General features: G+C 44.7%; 1 protein-coding gene across 1 annotated transcript in view; it reads right to left on the minus strand.

Annotated features, from left to right (window-relative positions):
- The window catches only part of Ip6k1 (inositol hexakisphosphate kinase 1), a 36,316-nt gene extending 21,774 nt beyond the window's left edge, over nt 1-14,542 (minus strand). Inside the window, exon 1 of the mRNA XM_051204630.1 lies at nt 14,341-14,542. The gene's annotated coding sequence lies outside the window, so the exon portion shown is untranslated. The remainder of the gene's footprint in view (nt 1-14,340) is intronic.
- Nucleotides 14,543-17,049: the final 2,507 nt, after the last annotated feature.

A 17,049-nucleotide genomic window follows, 5' to 3' on the forward strand; every position in this document is an offset into this window, starting at 1 on the left:
CCTATTGAAACAAACAGGAGACACAAAGTAAATGGTTGGGGGTTTTTGGTTTGGGCCTTTTAGGTTTCATTTTTTGATTTAATTTAACAATACAACAAGCCTAGAAAGTGGCAGTGAATTAAAAAGTCCTGGCAAACAAAAGAGCAACTGTGATGAGCTTTGGTTGCAACAAGGTCAGGGTATTTAAGAACCAGGAAAGAAAACAGTCTCCAGGGCAATTGCAAGGCAGGATTGGTCCCCACACCCCTCAGTCAGTCAGACACAGACTCAGAGCAGCAGGCTTGCACTCTAAGCTAAGAATTCAGAATTCTATAGCCAACATATATTTTTATGGTCTCAGATTAACCACTTGCATTTGCTAGGCAGTATTTACTTATTTATTAACAGAAGCATCCTTGGTACCTTCGTATTTTTACAGGCAAATTTGCAAATTGTACCAAAAATTAGTTTGTAAGTACAACATTTGTATTACTTTTTTTTTTTTTTCAAACAAAATGCATCAGGGACAGAGGTACATGTTGCTTACATGTTGATAAGTACATGCCTAGCATATTTGAGTCTCTGGGGTCAATCCCTAGCATGACAAAATGATTAACTGTATCACTTAGGCAGTGGAAATTATCATGACAGATTATCACATTCTCTTAAAGAAATGACTTCTTTCTTTTTTCCCCAGATAGGGTCTGTCTATTACCCAGGATAGCCTTTAATTTGTACTCTAGAAACACTCTGCCTGCCTGTCTTCCAAGCAGCTGGGACTACAAATGAACACTACAACACCTACCATCTTATTATTGAGACAAGGTGTCACAATGTGATCCTGGTTGGTCTGGAAATTATTTAGACCAGGCTAGGCTCGAACTTACAAAGATCCACCTGCCTCTGCCTCCCTACTTCTGGAATTAAAGGCTCTTGCTACCACCGCTGGCTTAAACTTTTTTTTTAAATTATTAATTGCCCTGGATGTAAAGGCATACACTTTAATCCCAATATTTAGAATGCAGAGGCAATCAGATCTCTGTGGTTCTGAGGCCATCATGGTTACATATCAATTTCTAGGCCAGTCAGAACTATAAAGTGAGACCCTGCCTCAAAAAGGAAAAAAAAAAAATGTAAGAAAACAATAGTCCAAACAAGCAAATAAGACAACAAACTTTTACAATAAATGTTAATACTTGCACAACCTGATATCCACAAGGAGAAAAAAAAAATGAACCTCATCTCCAATATCAACATATAAAATTAAGTAACCATAAATCAAATACCTAAATGTAAAGACAACTATAAAATTTCTACGGGAAATTACAAAGTTACATGAATTGTATTACATGACTTCCAAGAGCTGCTAGAAATTATTCAGGCAGTGGTGATACTCTCTGCTGATCCCAGCACTTGGGAGGCAGAGGCAGATGGATCTCTGTGACTCTGAAACCAGCCTGGTCTACAGAATGAGTTATAAGCCAGTCAGTGATAAACAGTGAAAAACAAAAACAGAATTGCTGGAAATTCGGTCAACAAGATGGCACAGCAAGTAAAAATACTTGCAAAGCCATTGGGATGACTTGAGTTCAATCCCCACCACTGGTAGTAGAAGAGATTCCTCAAAGTTGTCCTCTGACCTTCACATGTGGCCAAGACACACACACACACACACACACACACACACACACACACACACACACACAGAGTAGTAACTAAACACTCAATTTTATGAACTGGACAGATGTTTCAGCTGTTAGGACTGCTCTTCCAGAGGACCTGGGTCTGATTCCAAACAATCATGTGATGGCTTACACTCATCGTAACTCCAGCTCCAAGGGATCCAACATTTGCTGATCTGTGTGTGTTTATGTGTGGATATGTACAAATGAGTGCAGTGCCTACAGAGGCCAGAGGCACCAGATTCCCCTAGACAGAGTTGGGGATCCAGGCAGTTATAAACCACCCGATATGGCTGCTAGAACTCAAGCTCAAGTAATCAGAAAAAGCAGTATATGCTCTTAAACCCAACCCCAAAAAATAAAAATGGTTCCCAGGTATGGTGGTTGGTATAGGCCTTTAATTCCACTCCTACAAGGTGGATCTCTAGGAGTCTCAGGCCAGCCTAAGACACAATGTTAAGACAATGTCTCAAAACAGCAACAATGAAGGAATAACATGTGGGCATGAGATGTGTTCCCAGAACTGGGAATCCTTGGGGATTGCTGGCCATCCAGCCTAGCCTACCTGGTGAGTTCCATGCCATTAAGAACCCTCTCAAGACGAATGTGAACATCATCTGAAGAAATGAACCAGAGGCTACCCTTGGTCTTCACCCAAATAGGCATGTAAGTATGTATGCACAAGTGCACACACATGGAATACATATATTAATTAAAACTGAAAACAAAAATCCTTGTTTTGTTTTTTGAGATGGTTTCTGGGTACCCCTGGCTGTTGTGGAACTCACTCTATAGACCTGGCTGGCCTTGAATTCAGAGATCTGACTGCTTTAGCCTCCTGAGGACTAAGATTAAAGGCATGTGCCACCACTGCCAGGCTTTAAATGAAGTTTGAAAACAACTCAAACAAACCTATAATGAGAAAAAGCAAGCACAGGTTATCCTAGGCTAGAACAGAATAGCAGTTTAAACCAATCCTGTGTTAAAGAAACAAACTAAAGTTGGGTATGATTGTACACATCTGTAATCCCAGCACTCAAAAAGCTAAGGCAGGAAGATTTGAGTTCAAAGCTAAGCTGGGTTAAATATGGAAACCCTGTCCTCAAAAATAAGGTGTTGGAAATAAAATAAAAAATAAGGCGTTGGGGATCTGGCAGTAATCATCAACTCTATTGAGAAAAATGCTAGTTGATGTAACTTAACTCTAATAGCTTACCAGTCTCTAATAAATTTAGCTCCAAACCCACCCTCCATTGCCTACTTTCAAAAAGAGATGCAATCATTAGTTTTCCCTTGCTGGCTCATATTAAGCTTTGTCGGGAGACATTAAAGAAACACTACTGCAAAGGAAGCAGCTTTGCACCCTGGTTCCACTGTGCAGCTGTCACCAGGCCCCCATCACTTAGCCAGCTTTCCTAGAGCCCAACCACAGATGTTCTGACTCCCACGATGCATCGCAGAGGCCAGCAGCTTCCTCTAACACCTCACTTGAGAACTTCACAGTATAGTGCTTCTGGTGACAAATTTCCTTGTAAATGGAATCTACCCACTAAGTTCTAGGATGTTGATTTCTAACATGTTCTGCCAACATAGCCCCATAATTTTTTCCTGCCATCTAGTAAGGCAAAGTTGTGCCCCATCTAACAAGATATAGACCTCAGCATAGGAGCAGGATCTTCCTTAAGCATGTTTATTAGCCTGAGGGGCCACAGCTACCTACCATTTCCCAAATGTAGTTTTGTTCTCCTTTTCTTCAGTTCTCTCTACTTCTGACTAGTCAAGTCCCTCAATACTCCAATTCCTCATACTTACTAATTCATGTATATTCACAGTTGGCTGTGAGGTGGGGGTTGCATAACTTTAATCCCAGCACTCCGAGGCAGAGGCAGGCAGATCTCTGAGGCTAGACTGGTCCACATAGTGAGTTCCAGGGCAATCAGGCTATAAAGAGAAACCTTGTCTCAAAAAAGAGACACAGAGAGAGGGGGGCTGGGGAGATAGCTCAAATGGTTAAGAACACCGGCTGCTCTTCCAGAGGACCTGTGTTCAATTCCAAGCACCCACATAGTAGCTCACAACTGCCTGTAACTCCAGTTCCTGGGGATCTGGCACCCTAACATAGACATACATATAGAAAGACATCAATGCACATAAATGTTTAGAGAGAAAGAGTCTAGTATGGAGAAACAGTCATTTGCAGGCAGTACACACCATAGGTCACTTGCTCAGTTTATTACTACTGCAAAATGACAAGGGAATCCCAAACCTAGAGACAACAAATCTTTTTCTTTTCACATTACTGAGACACAAGGCCAAGGGGCATGAGGAAAGAGTATGCCCGCGTTTAATCCAGTGTCTTAAAGTCACTTCTTTCTGTACAGCTTCAGTCATCACCTCAACACTGAAGGCAAGGCAGGGAGTGGGACACATGCCTGTGATTTCAGCGCTCCCAAGTGGAGGCCAAAGATCAGAAGTTCAAGATCCATCTCAGCTACCCGTGAGTTCAAGGGCACCCTGAGCCTGTGAGACTGTACCTTTAAAAAGAAATAAGAACTGAAGGCAACAATTACGAAGCCTTCACTCTCTAAGAAATGTCTATAATTCAATATTTCATCTTAAGAAAGAAAGGTATCCAAGAAACCCTGACATCATAGCTCATGTTTGGCAAGGGCGGTAATATAATCTTCTGGGACTTTTTTAGTATATGCTCATTACACAAAATGATGGGTTTCATTATGACATTTCCATACATGCATATCATGAGCTCTCTTCATACCCACCTGAATTAGCCTCTCTTGTGCCCTTCATGCCTCCCACTTATCCCTTTCCTGTGGCTAAATAATCCACCTTCTATTTCCATGTTTAATTTAGACACCTTTTTAAAAATAAAGATTCTGGCCAGTTGGTGGTGGTGCACGCCTTTAATTCCAGATGGGCAGAGGCAGGTGTCTATGAGTTCCAGGCCAGCCTGGTCTACAGAGACAGTCCCAGGACAGCCAAGATTAGCAAAGAAACCCTGTCTCAAAAAACAAAAACAAAACAAAAAGAGATTCTGCTATGGAGAAATATGCAGTATTGTCTTTCTGAATTTAGTTTATTTCACTTAATAAAATGATGATCTCTAACTCCATCCATCTACCATGCAATTTACACAATTCCTCTTTTTGATTTTTTGAGACATAATTTTCTTCTTCATGACTGAATAAGATTCTTATTCAGTTCATTTGTTGATGAATTGCCAGGCTGATTCCATACCTTGATTAATGTGAATGGTGCCACAATAAAGAAATGTGAATGTGTAGGTATCTGTCAGACACTTAAGATTCTTTTGGGTGCTACGGAAATACTATATACTATATAGCTGGGTCATATGGTAGCTCTAGCCTTTTTTTTTTTTTTTTTTTTGAAACTCTGGGCTGGAGAGATGGCTCAGCTGTTAAAGGCTAGGCTCACAACCGGAATATAAGAAACTCTAGGGTGGGGTTAAATCCCTCAGAAAACCTCTAATAACATACATGATCAAGCAAAACCTTTCTAATAAAATGAGTTGAAAATATTTCCTTAGGCAATAAAGACATTGATAGTATGGTAGACTATTTGTCTAGCATGTACAAGAGCCTAAGTTTGATTCCTAGCATAGCATAAAACTGAGCATGGTGGTATAAAACTATAATCCTAGTGCTCAAAAGGTGAAGGCTGGAGGATCAGAGTCCAAAATTTATTCTTGACTACAGAGTCTGAGCTACAAGAACCCTGCCTCAAAAAAGAAAACAAAGAGGCTATAGGATTGGCTCACTAGTTAAGGAAAAACACTTGCTGCTCTTGCAGAGGGCCCACATTGGTTTCTAGAACCCACATGGTAGCTCACAATCATTTATGACCAGAAAAAAAAAAATGTATCTGTTCTAGTAAAAAGTTATGGCTCTATGGTGGGCATAGAGGTGCATGTCTTTAATCCCAGCAGTTGGGAGACAGAAGCATGTAATCTCTGCAAGTTCAGGTTAGGCCAGCCTGAGTTCTAGCACAACCAGAGCCATATAGTGAGACCCTGTCTCAAAACAAAAAAGCTAAAACAGACATTTGAAGACATAGAAAAATAGATGCACATTAGTAAGTGAATGAAGCCCACCTAAAATGGACATAAAGGGGCTGGGATGTATAGCTCAATTGGTAGAGCACTTACCTAACACAAATGAAAGCCTAGGCTCCATTCCCAACACTACAACTGCACATGGTGGTACACACCTGTAATGCCAGCATTTAGGGTGGAAACAAGAGAACCAGGAGTTCAAGGTCATGCTCAGCTACAGAGCAAGTTGACAACCAGCCCAGCTAAAAATAAAAACTAATCATACATATATATTTCCAACTAAATGTTTCCAATGAAACATTCTAAAAGGCAAAACTATGAGACAGTTAAAAGACAACAACAAACAAACAAAACAAACAACCACCAAATGATTGCCAAGGGTAGGGAAAAGGATTTCTTAGGGCTGTGAAACCACTCTATATAGTACTGTAACAACAAGTTCAAAGCCATACAGGCTACAGAGTAAATACCCTATCTGTCTCAAAGAGCAAACCACACAGACACAGTGATATATACCTCCAGCCAGAATGCAAGAGTCTGAGGCAGGAGTACTGCCAAGAGTTGAAGGCTACATAGTGAGTTTCAGGCCAGCCGGGTTACAGGGTGAGGACTTGTCTCAAAAAATAAAATAATTCTGCTTATACACAAAAATACTAAAAATGACATCACAGTTTACCTTTCTCACTTAAATATAATTTAAATAATTTTTTACTGAACAACATTAGGTTTTTAACAATTTTTAGATTATTTGTGTGTTTTTGCATATGTGTTGGCGCACATGCTACATACAGCACAGTTGTGGAGGACAGAAGATAACTTGCAAGAGTTGGTTTTTCCTTCTACCACATGGGTCCTGGGGATAGAACTTGAGTCATGAAGCTTGGTGGCAGAAACCTTTACCTGGGCTGGAGAGATGGCTCAGCGTAAGAGCATTGGCAGCTCTTCCAAGGGTCCTATGTTCAATTCCCAGCAACCACATAATGGCTCACAACCATCTAAAGTGAGATCTGGTGCCTTCTTCTGGCATACAGGTGGACACTCAAGTATAGAGCACATATATACATATATACACATAAATAAATCTTAATTATTTAAAAAAAAATCCTTTACCCAATGAGCCATCTCAGTCTCAGCCAACCCATGTTCTATACCAGCTTTACTGAGATCACTCACATCACACAATTCACCCATTATACTGTACAATTCAGTGGCTCCTAGTATAGTATCAAAAACATGCAACTATCACAACTTTAACACATCTAATTATCTCAAAAAATACAATGCACTTTCGTTATTACTTCCCCACCCGGAAGCCCTAAGCAACAAATGGTTTGTACTGATGATGCCTAGAAACACAGTCACACAAATTGACTTTGACACCTGCGTTTTTAAACTCCACACATTTCTGAGGCTCAAATATAATACAGACCAGTATATGTTTACTGGGTTTTTGTTTTAAAACATATTCCCTATGTTATGTAGCTTTGGCTGTCCCGGAACTCACTCTGTAGACCAGGCTGGCCTTCAACTCACAGAGATCACCCGCCTCTGCCCCCTCCCCAAGGGCTAGGATTAAAGGTGTGCTGCTGCTGCTGCTGCTCCACCTGCACCACCACCACCACCTGCACCACCACCACCACCTGCACCACCACCACCACCTGCACCACCACCACCTGCACCACCACCACCACCTGCACCACCACCTGCACCACCACCACCTGCACCACCACCACCTGCACCACCTGCACCACCACCTGCACCACCTGCACCACCACCTGCACCACCTGCACCACCACCTGCACCACCTGCACCACCACCTGCACCACCACCACCTGCACCACCACCACCACCACCTGCACCACCACCACCTGCACCACCACCACCACCACCTGCACCACCACCACCACCTGCACCACCACCACCACCTGCACCACCACCACCACCTGCACCACCACCACCTGCACCACCACCACCTGCACCACCTGCACCACCTGCACCACCACCTGCACCACCACCACCTGCACCACCACCACCTGCACCACCACCACCTGCACCACCTGCACCACCACCACCTGCACCACCACCACCTGCACCATCTGCACCACCACCACCTGCACCATCTGCACCACCACCACCACCTGCACCACCACCACCACCCCCCTTTCTTTTTTGAGTAACATTCACTGTATGAACACATTTTACTTATCTACTCATATGATGTTGGACATTTCTGGTTGTTTCCTTCTTTTGTTACTAATATTTATTTTTAATTATGGTAAGGGGGTGGGCGGGTACTGCATGCAGACATGTGAATGTGAGTATGTCCCTGCAGAGGCTCTAGATGTCAGAGCTAGAGTTATACACAACTGCAAGCTGCATGACTTGGGTGCTGGGAACCTAACTCAGGTCCTCTGTAACAACAGCAAGAAGAGTCAGGCAGTGGTGGCGTACACTTTTGATCTCAACAATCAAAAGCAGAGACAAGCCGATCTCTGAGTTCAAGGCCAGCCTGGTCTACACAGTGAGTTCCAGAACAGGCTCCAAAGCTCAAAAAATCAAAAACAAACAGCAAGAGCTCTCAACTGCAGAGCCATCTTCTTCATCCCTCTTTTGTTACACTCAATTACTGTCTAAAGCTAGGCATGGCGGCACATGCCTCTAGTCCCAGAACTCAGCAGAATTATGAGTTCAGGACCAGCTGGGCTACGCAGACAGAGAGGAAGGAGAGGGGAGGCAGGATGAGAAGAGGGAGGGAAGACTGCCATACTGTTTTCCAAAGCTGCTGTGCTGTTTTCCATTCCCATCACTAGGGACGAAAGGTCTCCAATTTTTCCACATCCCTACCAGCATGGTCATTATGAGTTTTTGGCTTCAGAATATGTTGCTTAATAACTGTTTATTCAATCATAATACACCCAGATTTTTATCACCTGCAAGGTGCTCTTACTCAACTGACATCAAATTTTAGATATGAAGAGTGCAGCTAGTCAGGCAGGATGGTGCACATCTGTATGGTAGAGAAGTAGAGGCAGGAGGATCAGGAAATTAAGAGTTAGCCTGGGCTACATGAGACCCGGTGTGGTGGGGGAGACAGTAAAATGGCTGAGCAGGTAGACACTTGCTGTAACCCTGATGATGAGTTCAAGCCTTAGAACCCGCTTGACAAAAAGAAGTACTTCCTGCAAATTGTCTTCTGACCTCAACATGTACAACATAGCATGTGCGGTCCCCCTCCCCACATACATAAAATAAAATGAAAAAAGTTCCTTCAGAGACAGAGACCGCCCAGTCCTAGCCCCACTCCACTAGTCTACTCTCCCCTTTCATGTAATAAACAGGAATAGCTCTAGAAATAAAACTTTTATAAATGGGTTCAGAAATTCAGAAGCCTATTCAATTTCAAACCTATGTAATTTCAAACCATAACAGCAAATCTAAGACTCTTATCTACAGGCTAGAGATGGATCAACAATTAGAGTGCTTGTTTTCAAGAGAGGGTTTCACTGTGTAGCTCTGTTTGTCCTGGAACTCGATTTGTAGACCAAGCTGGCCTCAAATTCAGAGATCTGCCTCTGCCTCCTGAGTGCTGGGATTAAAGGTGTGTGCCGCCACCACCCGGCTCTTTTCTTTTTTTAAAAACTGATGTGTATGTATGTACACGTGTGTGTGCATGTAGGCAGGTAGGTAGGTAAGTAGGGAGGGAGGGAGGAACACCTGCATGCCAGGTAGAGTGGTATAGCATCAGGAAGCAGAAGCAGGTAGATCTCTGAGCTGGAGGCCATCTGGTCTACAAAGTGGGTTCCAGGACAGCCAGGACTGTTAGACAAAAGAGGGGAGGGGAGAAGAAGAGAAGGGGGGGAAGCAGTGAGATGATCCGGACAGTTGTACTCTAACCTCCAAATGCACATAGTGAGTTCCAGGCCAGCCAGGGCCACAATGACAACCTGTCTAAAAGAAGATACTAGAAAGGGAGTTGAGGTGTGTCTGTGCTAAACATAATGGCTCATTCCTCTAAGTATCACCACTTGGGGGCCTACAGCAGGAGGATCACTGAGAGTGAAGCCAGCCTAGGCTACATGGTGATTCCCAGGCCAGTCTGAACTACAGTAAGACCTTACCTCAGAAAATAAAAAGAAACCTACAACAGCAGCATAATGTCACAAACATACAAAATACCCAACTGCTTTCTTGCTCCAAGCCAAGAAGGGGAGAGAGAGAGAGAGAAAGAGAGAGAGAGAGAGGGAGAGGGAGGGTACCATGGAATCCTTCCCCCCAGCTCTGCCTGTCACTGCTCCTAGTGGCAGGCAAAGGACGGGGAGAGGGAAGTCCTAAGCAAGAAGAGGATCTAAGACTATCAACACCACTATATTCAGCCAACACATTTCCTAAGAGCCAAGACTGGCATTAGCCAGGAAGGGAGCAGACCACACAGGCCCTGCCTGCTGAGACAGGCGCTCCCCCACACCCCAAGGGCTTAGTTCTGAGTCTGGGGCAAGTTCTAATACAGAGGCTGGGCCTGAATCCACATACGCTAGAGTAAACAGTGCAAGCACTTCAGGTGTGAATAGGTGGCGACTCATGACCACCAAATTGCCATTTCTATTTGTCCACTCCCTTTCACTTCCCTGTGTAATTATATTTCACTTCCAACTCAGACAAATTTAGTATACCTTTATAAACATTTAGTTCATCAAAATTCAAGTGCAAAAAGACAAAAAGGTGTCCCTGCCAGAAAGCAGTTACTGTACCACTAAAACATTTGTATGTATACAGTAACATGGGGGTTATTGAAATTAAGGGTTTTGTTTTTTGTATAGGTATTTTGCCTGAATGTCTGTGCATCATATGTATGTAGTGACCAGAGGCTAGAAGAGGCCAAAAGAGCGGGTCAGATCTCCTGGGACTGGAATTGTAAACAGGTGGTTGTTGAGCTCCTATGTAGGTGCTGGGAACTGAATCTGGGCCTCTGGAAGAGCAGTCAGTGCTGTAACTGTTGAACAGTTTTCCCCCTAGAACTTTTTCTGGGTGGGTATTGGGGGAGGTTGTGCATATGCTGAAGTCCTCCACCTTCTGTTATGCTGTATCTGCCACAAACTATAGAAGCCAGGCACACACCTTTAATTCCAGCAGCCAGATCTAGGAGATGGTGGTACGCACTTTTAATCCTAGGACACAGGATTAAGAGACAGACGATCTCTGCGAGTCTCTGTGAGTACAAGGCCATGAAGATCTACACATAACTGATCCAGTCCTAAGGAGAAACAGCTCACACAAAGATGATCTCAGCACCTGGGACCACACACCTTTAATCCCAGCACTGGAAGTATAAAAGATAGGAGCAGGCTCTTCAGTAGTCAGGGTCAGGCAGTCATTCTCTAGCCACATTGAGAATAAGATTAAGAGTTACATATCAACCTGGATTACAAAACAAGTTGGTGGCCTCCTTAGGCTACATAGCAATAGTCTGTCTCAAAAAATGAAACAGGGTTGGCAAAATGGCTCAGGGGATAAGGCTCAGGGGCTAACATGACAACAATGTTGGATTCCTGAAACCCCCGGTAAAGGGAGAGGAATTATCCTCTGACTTCTAACTCTCTGAAACATGTATATGCACACAAGTACAGCACAAAAAGCAGAGCAAATCCTACTCTGTTGTTTAGGTTGTACTTGTTTAATGCTTTTGCAGTTCAAAGGGAGTGGAATATGCTCCAGGAATCAAATGCTTGAAATGTTTTATAAATCTAGGAGGACTTGAACTGAATGCTGGAGATAAACGATGAAGGAAAAGAGAATCCTAAAAGGGGCAAAGGGCAAAGGTCATGGGATTCAGCAAGTCAAGAGGAACTGGAGAGTGAAATACATATAGAATGATGAGGAAGCTGTTTAGTTAGTGGATGATAAAGATAAAACCTAAGGAGGTGGGCTGGGGCTGGCTGGGATGCCACATTAAGACCTCAGATCGCATCCTATAATCTTGTCTATCCGTGTGTGTTCCCCCCCAACTCCCCCTACCCCCCACCCTGCCCCAGGCTTTCTCTGTGTAGCCCTCCCTGGCTGTCTTATAATTAGATTTGTAGATCAGGGTAGCCTCAAACTCGGAGATCTATCTTCCTGTCTCCAGTGTAGAATAGCCACCATCTGTGTATCTAGCTGCTCCTTATAGTTTAAAAGTGCTAACCCAGTCCATGCCAGAGGAAGGTGGATCTCTGTGACTTTGAAGTCATCCTGGTCTACAGAGTGAGTTCCAGGACAGCCAGGGCTATGTTAAGAACATCTCAAGAAAAACAAAGAAAATGCTAAGCCAGATGTATGTACACTTGAAATCCAGAACAGCCTGAGATTCACAAAGACCATGATCTCAAAAAACCTAAAGTGAGCCAGGCAGTGATGGTGCAACATCTTTAATCCCAGCACTCAGGAGGCAGAGGCCATCTTGTTCTACAGAGTGAGTTCCAGGACAGCCAGGGCTATATAGAGAAACCCTGTCTCAAAAAGCTTAAGCAAATAAATAGATAGACCTAAAGTGGCCCTGCAGTGGTGGCCACACCTAATCCAAGCCCTTGGGAGGCAGAGAAAGGCAGATCTCAGTGAGTTTGAGGTTGAGGCCAGCTTGGTTTACAGAGTGAGTTAGTTCCAGGACAGCCAAGATTATTATAGAGAGAAACCCAGTCTTGAAAAGCCAAATCAAACCAAATCAAACATACCTAAAGTGCTGAAGTTTACAAATGAATTATACAAACACAAAGAAGATAGAGGACCTACTACCATAAAAATGGCCTTTAAGATGCAGCATTTAAAATACCCAGCATAGAAATAACGCTATTGTCTTTGGGTAACTGTTGAATCAAGCATCATATCATTTTCATAAGTATTAATGATCTAGTAAACAAAGCATAAAACAAATATTAAAGATATTGAAAGTTCATGTATTCTAATTTCCTTGGAACAGCAGTTCTAACATAGGGTTAGGCAAGGAGAGTTTTAATGGGCCTTCAAACTCCCTGAGATTGTATGCAGAAGTCAATTAATTGACTCTTGATTAAAAGTCAATTAATTGACTCTTGATTAATAGACTCCTTCTACATCACTAAGAGATCCGATACCCAAAATGAGATGATAAGAGTCTAACTTAGGGTTAGTGATTTTAGCACAAACAGCAAAAATTAACCCTGTGACTGATTTACCTTCCAAAAATAAGTAAATAAAAGCTATGGGAGTTTGGGGGGCTGGGTACGACACACTTTGAGAAGCTACTATTTTAGTATCTCACTCCTTTTAATAACTACCCAAGAAACTATTTCACTAAGGCTATTAATCATTCAAAAAATGGCCCTGTGGAAGGGCCATGAAATAAACAATACTACTCAACTTCTCTCTCATCACAAGTATAATAGCAGCAAACAGCAACACACACACACGCCTCTGCCCTGGCTTTCCAAAGGTACCTCCAGACCAGGGAGTGCTGGTTTCTTTCAAAAATAAGTATTCAGATGTGACAGCCTAACAGAAATGAAGAGTATTGCCTGCTTAACCTCCTTATTCATCTATTGTAGGTTTCATACGATGACAACATACAAGACACCTGTGTGGAGAAGCTAAGGGACCCTGGGTAGAATGTTAGAGCAGTCAGGGCCTTTTCTGGGGATGGCAAGCCCCACCTCCATTGTAAGGAACAGGCCTGTCAGGCTGTTTTCACATCAGCAACATTTAGCACTGCTTTTGTTTCGAGACAGGGTCTTGCATCATTGCAGGCCATCCTCCTGCCTCAGTCGAATGCATGAGCTCTCATACCCGGTTTCAGTTCTGTTAAAAAGTTAATGGGACAGTTCAAGACCATCCATAATAAAAATATTTTTAGTAATCCTAAAATACTTCTAACGTACTATCTCTTTAGGAGACAAAAAAAAAATTAACCAAATCACCATCCTTATCCTCCTTAAAACACATTCGAAAAAGTGGTGGTGGTCAAGCACCAGAGAATTTATACCCCCAAATAAAACTCAGCCATTATGGACATTTAACCAGGTTCTCCAAGAAGCAGTATACAGTCCGGAAGAGCACAGAAGGCTCCAAGGGGTCTCTCCATGCAGAGACAGACAGGCCCTACCAAAACCACAGGGCCCTAATACCAACCTGCTTGGGTCATAAGGCATTTTAGGCCTGTTTCTTCTAATCTTAGTCTCAAGCGGCCTGAAAAAAAAAAATTACTCGCAGGAATGTGGTATCTAAGAGCGACGCACGTTTATCACTGGTTTGGAGGAACGTTACCGGAGAACAAGCGAGCAGTGACCACGTCTCAGCCGGCGGCACCCAGGGATTTAGTCGGAAAGACAGGTTTCCCGCTATTCTGCCGGCTGGTCCTTGGGCACAGGGTGGGTTCTCCGACCTCCACCCGGGCTGCCCTCCCAGCCTCCGTGCCAGCATCTGGGAGGCTCTGCAGAAGGCCAACCAGGATTCTGGGATGATGTTCCAATGATGCTCGGCCTAAGTCCCGACCCTGCCCTACGCGCGCCTGCTCCAACCCCGCGCCCGCCGCCACCCTAGCCGTGGGTGTCGGGCGGGTCTTTTGGCCCGACGCCTGTCACTCACCGGCCGGACCCGGGCAGCGGGCGCCCAAGGCTCCCCACGGGAGCTGGGCCCCCCGGGCCTCCAGGTTTCGTCCCGCCCCCTGGCAGACAGCGCAGGTGGCTGAGCCCCGCAGCAGCGGCCCCGCACCGGCCGCTCGGTCCAGCTCCTGGCGCTGCCCACTGGGTACGGATCAACAACAAGATGGCGGCCAGCCGAGGGGGCGGGGGCCGGGCGTCATAGTAACCAAGGACAGCGAGGAACCCGCCCCTGCCTGAGGTCCTCTCCAATCAACAGCCGGTCCTCCCGATACCTGCAGGAGTTCTCCCCGCCGATTCGTCAACTGCTCCGTCTGTCAGAGTGGGCCTCTCGTGCAGAATGCCTGGGGCACGTGACTGTGACAGCATGCGTTGACGCATGCGCGCTGTCCTCAGATTTGCTGGCGGTGGCGCTTTTGCTGGCGATGGGCTAGGCTAGAGCGCCCTTGCTTTTCTCACCTGCGCAACCTTTTCGGTTTTGAGCTGGCAGCATTTATCATACTTCTTGCACACACTTAGGGAATGTCAACGGTATGGTATTTGCTTTGTCGCCTGCCTCTGTAGTTGAAATCTACCCTAGTTCACTGATGAGGAAACTGAGGCGCTGAAGAGATGTTGAGCCAAGGTCAAAACACACAGCCTTAGGCAGTGGTGGTGTGATGGGCACCTCACCTCCTCTAGCTCCAGAGTTAACCAGTGTTTTCGAAGCGTCTCCCAGCCACAGCCTTCTGTGCTACCTTCTCTGTTTCTGGCTTCCCCTTTCCCCCGTTCATTTTGCATAGAGTTAAATCTGTATCAGGGACAAGGTCTCAACACACAGTGCCCCAGAGCATCCGTTAAGTTCCTATGACAGTATCGTTTGCCTTTGGCTATTATGACCTGTGTCCAAGGCAAACTATTGAGTTCTACAAAGATGGCCATCCCTTGTTCTCCAGGACTTAAGGTTAAGATACCAAGGGCACCACAGCACCTGGTCCCACACCCACATGTCCTGACTAGTTAACTCTAGAACTTTTGAGTTCTAGAGTTAGCTTCTGAATCTTGGTTGTCCTGTCTATAAAATGAGGATGAACAAGAGGAAATTTTAATAAGCTCTTAAAATAAGCCAAGTACTGGGGTAAAGCCTCCTATAGCCATTCTCAGGCTGCTGGGCCTGAAGCCTCTAACGTTCTTGCTTTGATGGAAACACCATAATGAGTGTTTGTGGGAGAGATGGCTCAGAGGTTAAGAGCACTTGCTGTTCTTCAAGACAGCCCGAGTTCTGCCCCCAGCTCCCATACCAAGCAGCTCATGGCAGTCTGTAACTCCACTTTCATAAGACCCAACACATCTCAACACCGTGGGCAGTCACCAACACACATGTGGCATATATGCACACATAAAAATGTTTAGAGACTTTTTCTTGGGCAGGACATGGTAGTACACACCTTCATTCTCCAGGGGTACGGACAAGCCAATCTCTGGGTTTGAGGATAGCCTGGTCTACATGGCAAGTTCCAGGCCAGCTAGGGCTGCATTGAGACCCTATCTCCAAAATAAGACCACAGGAGCGTCTTTCCAGAGGGTCTCTCCCTCGCTTGGCCTAGGGTACTATAACTGGCCTCAGAATGGAGATTGTCCAATTCTCAAAGAGTTCAGCCCCACAGATTTGACAAAAGGAAGATTGAGGTAACTTGAAGATAATAGTTAAGTATAGCCTCTACTCAGATATCAAGTACTCTTAAAGACAAACATCGTGCCAGTTTGGACATGGGGTCAGCATTGTACACAGGAAAATCTGTTTTTCGGGCTGTTACAAAGCCCCTGGCTATGTGCAACCTAGAGTAGCACAGAAAGAGCTAAGCAATACAGAATCAGTGGAAATGGATATGAAGTCATGGAAATTACCATCGGAAAGAGGCTTTCATCGACCCCTCCACGACCAGCTAAGCACTGATTCCCACATCTCCCCCAACCCCTTAACTTCATGTGGAAATCCCAGATCCTTCCCAGTAAAACCTCTGCCCAAAGTTGACAAGCTGCCCATAAGAGCTGATAGGACCTTCAAAACCCAAAAACACTGAGCTGAAGAGGGAGAGCTCCAGAATCTACAGTATATTTTAAAAGCAAACACTAGGCATGATGATACTCACTTGTAATCCTAGTGCTAGGGAAGGAAGACAGGCAGGTCCCCAAGGCCTCACTGGTCAGCCAGCCTTGCCTTGGTGAGTTTCAGGTCAGTGAGAGACCCTATCGCAAGGGTTAGGGAAGTGATACTTGAGGCTGCCCTCTAGCGGCCATATGCATGAACACTAACGTCAAGCCAGCCATGACAGCATGTGCCTATAATTCCAGCACTTGGGAGGCAGAGGCAGGTGGGTTTCTGTGAGTTTGAGACCAGCCTGGTTTCCAAAGCAAGTTCAAGGATCTCCAAGATTGTTCTACAGAGAAACCCGGTCTCAAAAAAACCGAAACAAACAAAAAACCTAAGACTTGCTGGGTATGGGGGCACACACCTTTAATCCCAGCACACTAAGGAGGCAGAAGGTGGATGCTGTGAGTTTGAAACCAGCCTGGTCCACATAGAGAGCCCCAGGCCAACCAGGGCTACACAGTGAGACCCTGTCTCAAAACAAAACAAAACAAAACAAAAAAAAAAAAAAAACAAGCAGCAGCAAATCTCCAAGTAGACAGACAACTGGAAGCCCTCAGTTGC

This window comes from Phodopus roborovskii, unplaced genomic scaffold, assembly GCF_943737965.1.
Source record: "Phodopus roborovskii unplaced genomic scaffold, PHOROB, whole genome shotgun sequence".
Classification (NCBI taxonomy): Eukaryota; Metazoa; Chordata; class Mammalia; order Rodentia; family Cricetidae; genus Phodopus; species Phodopus roborovskii.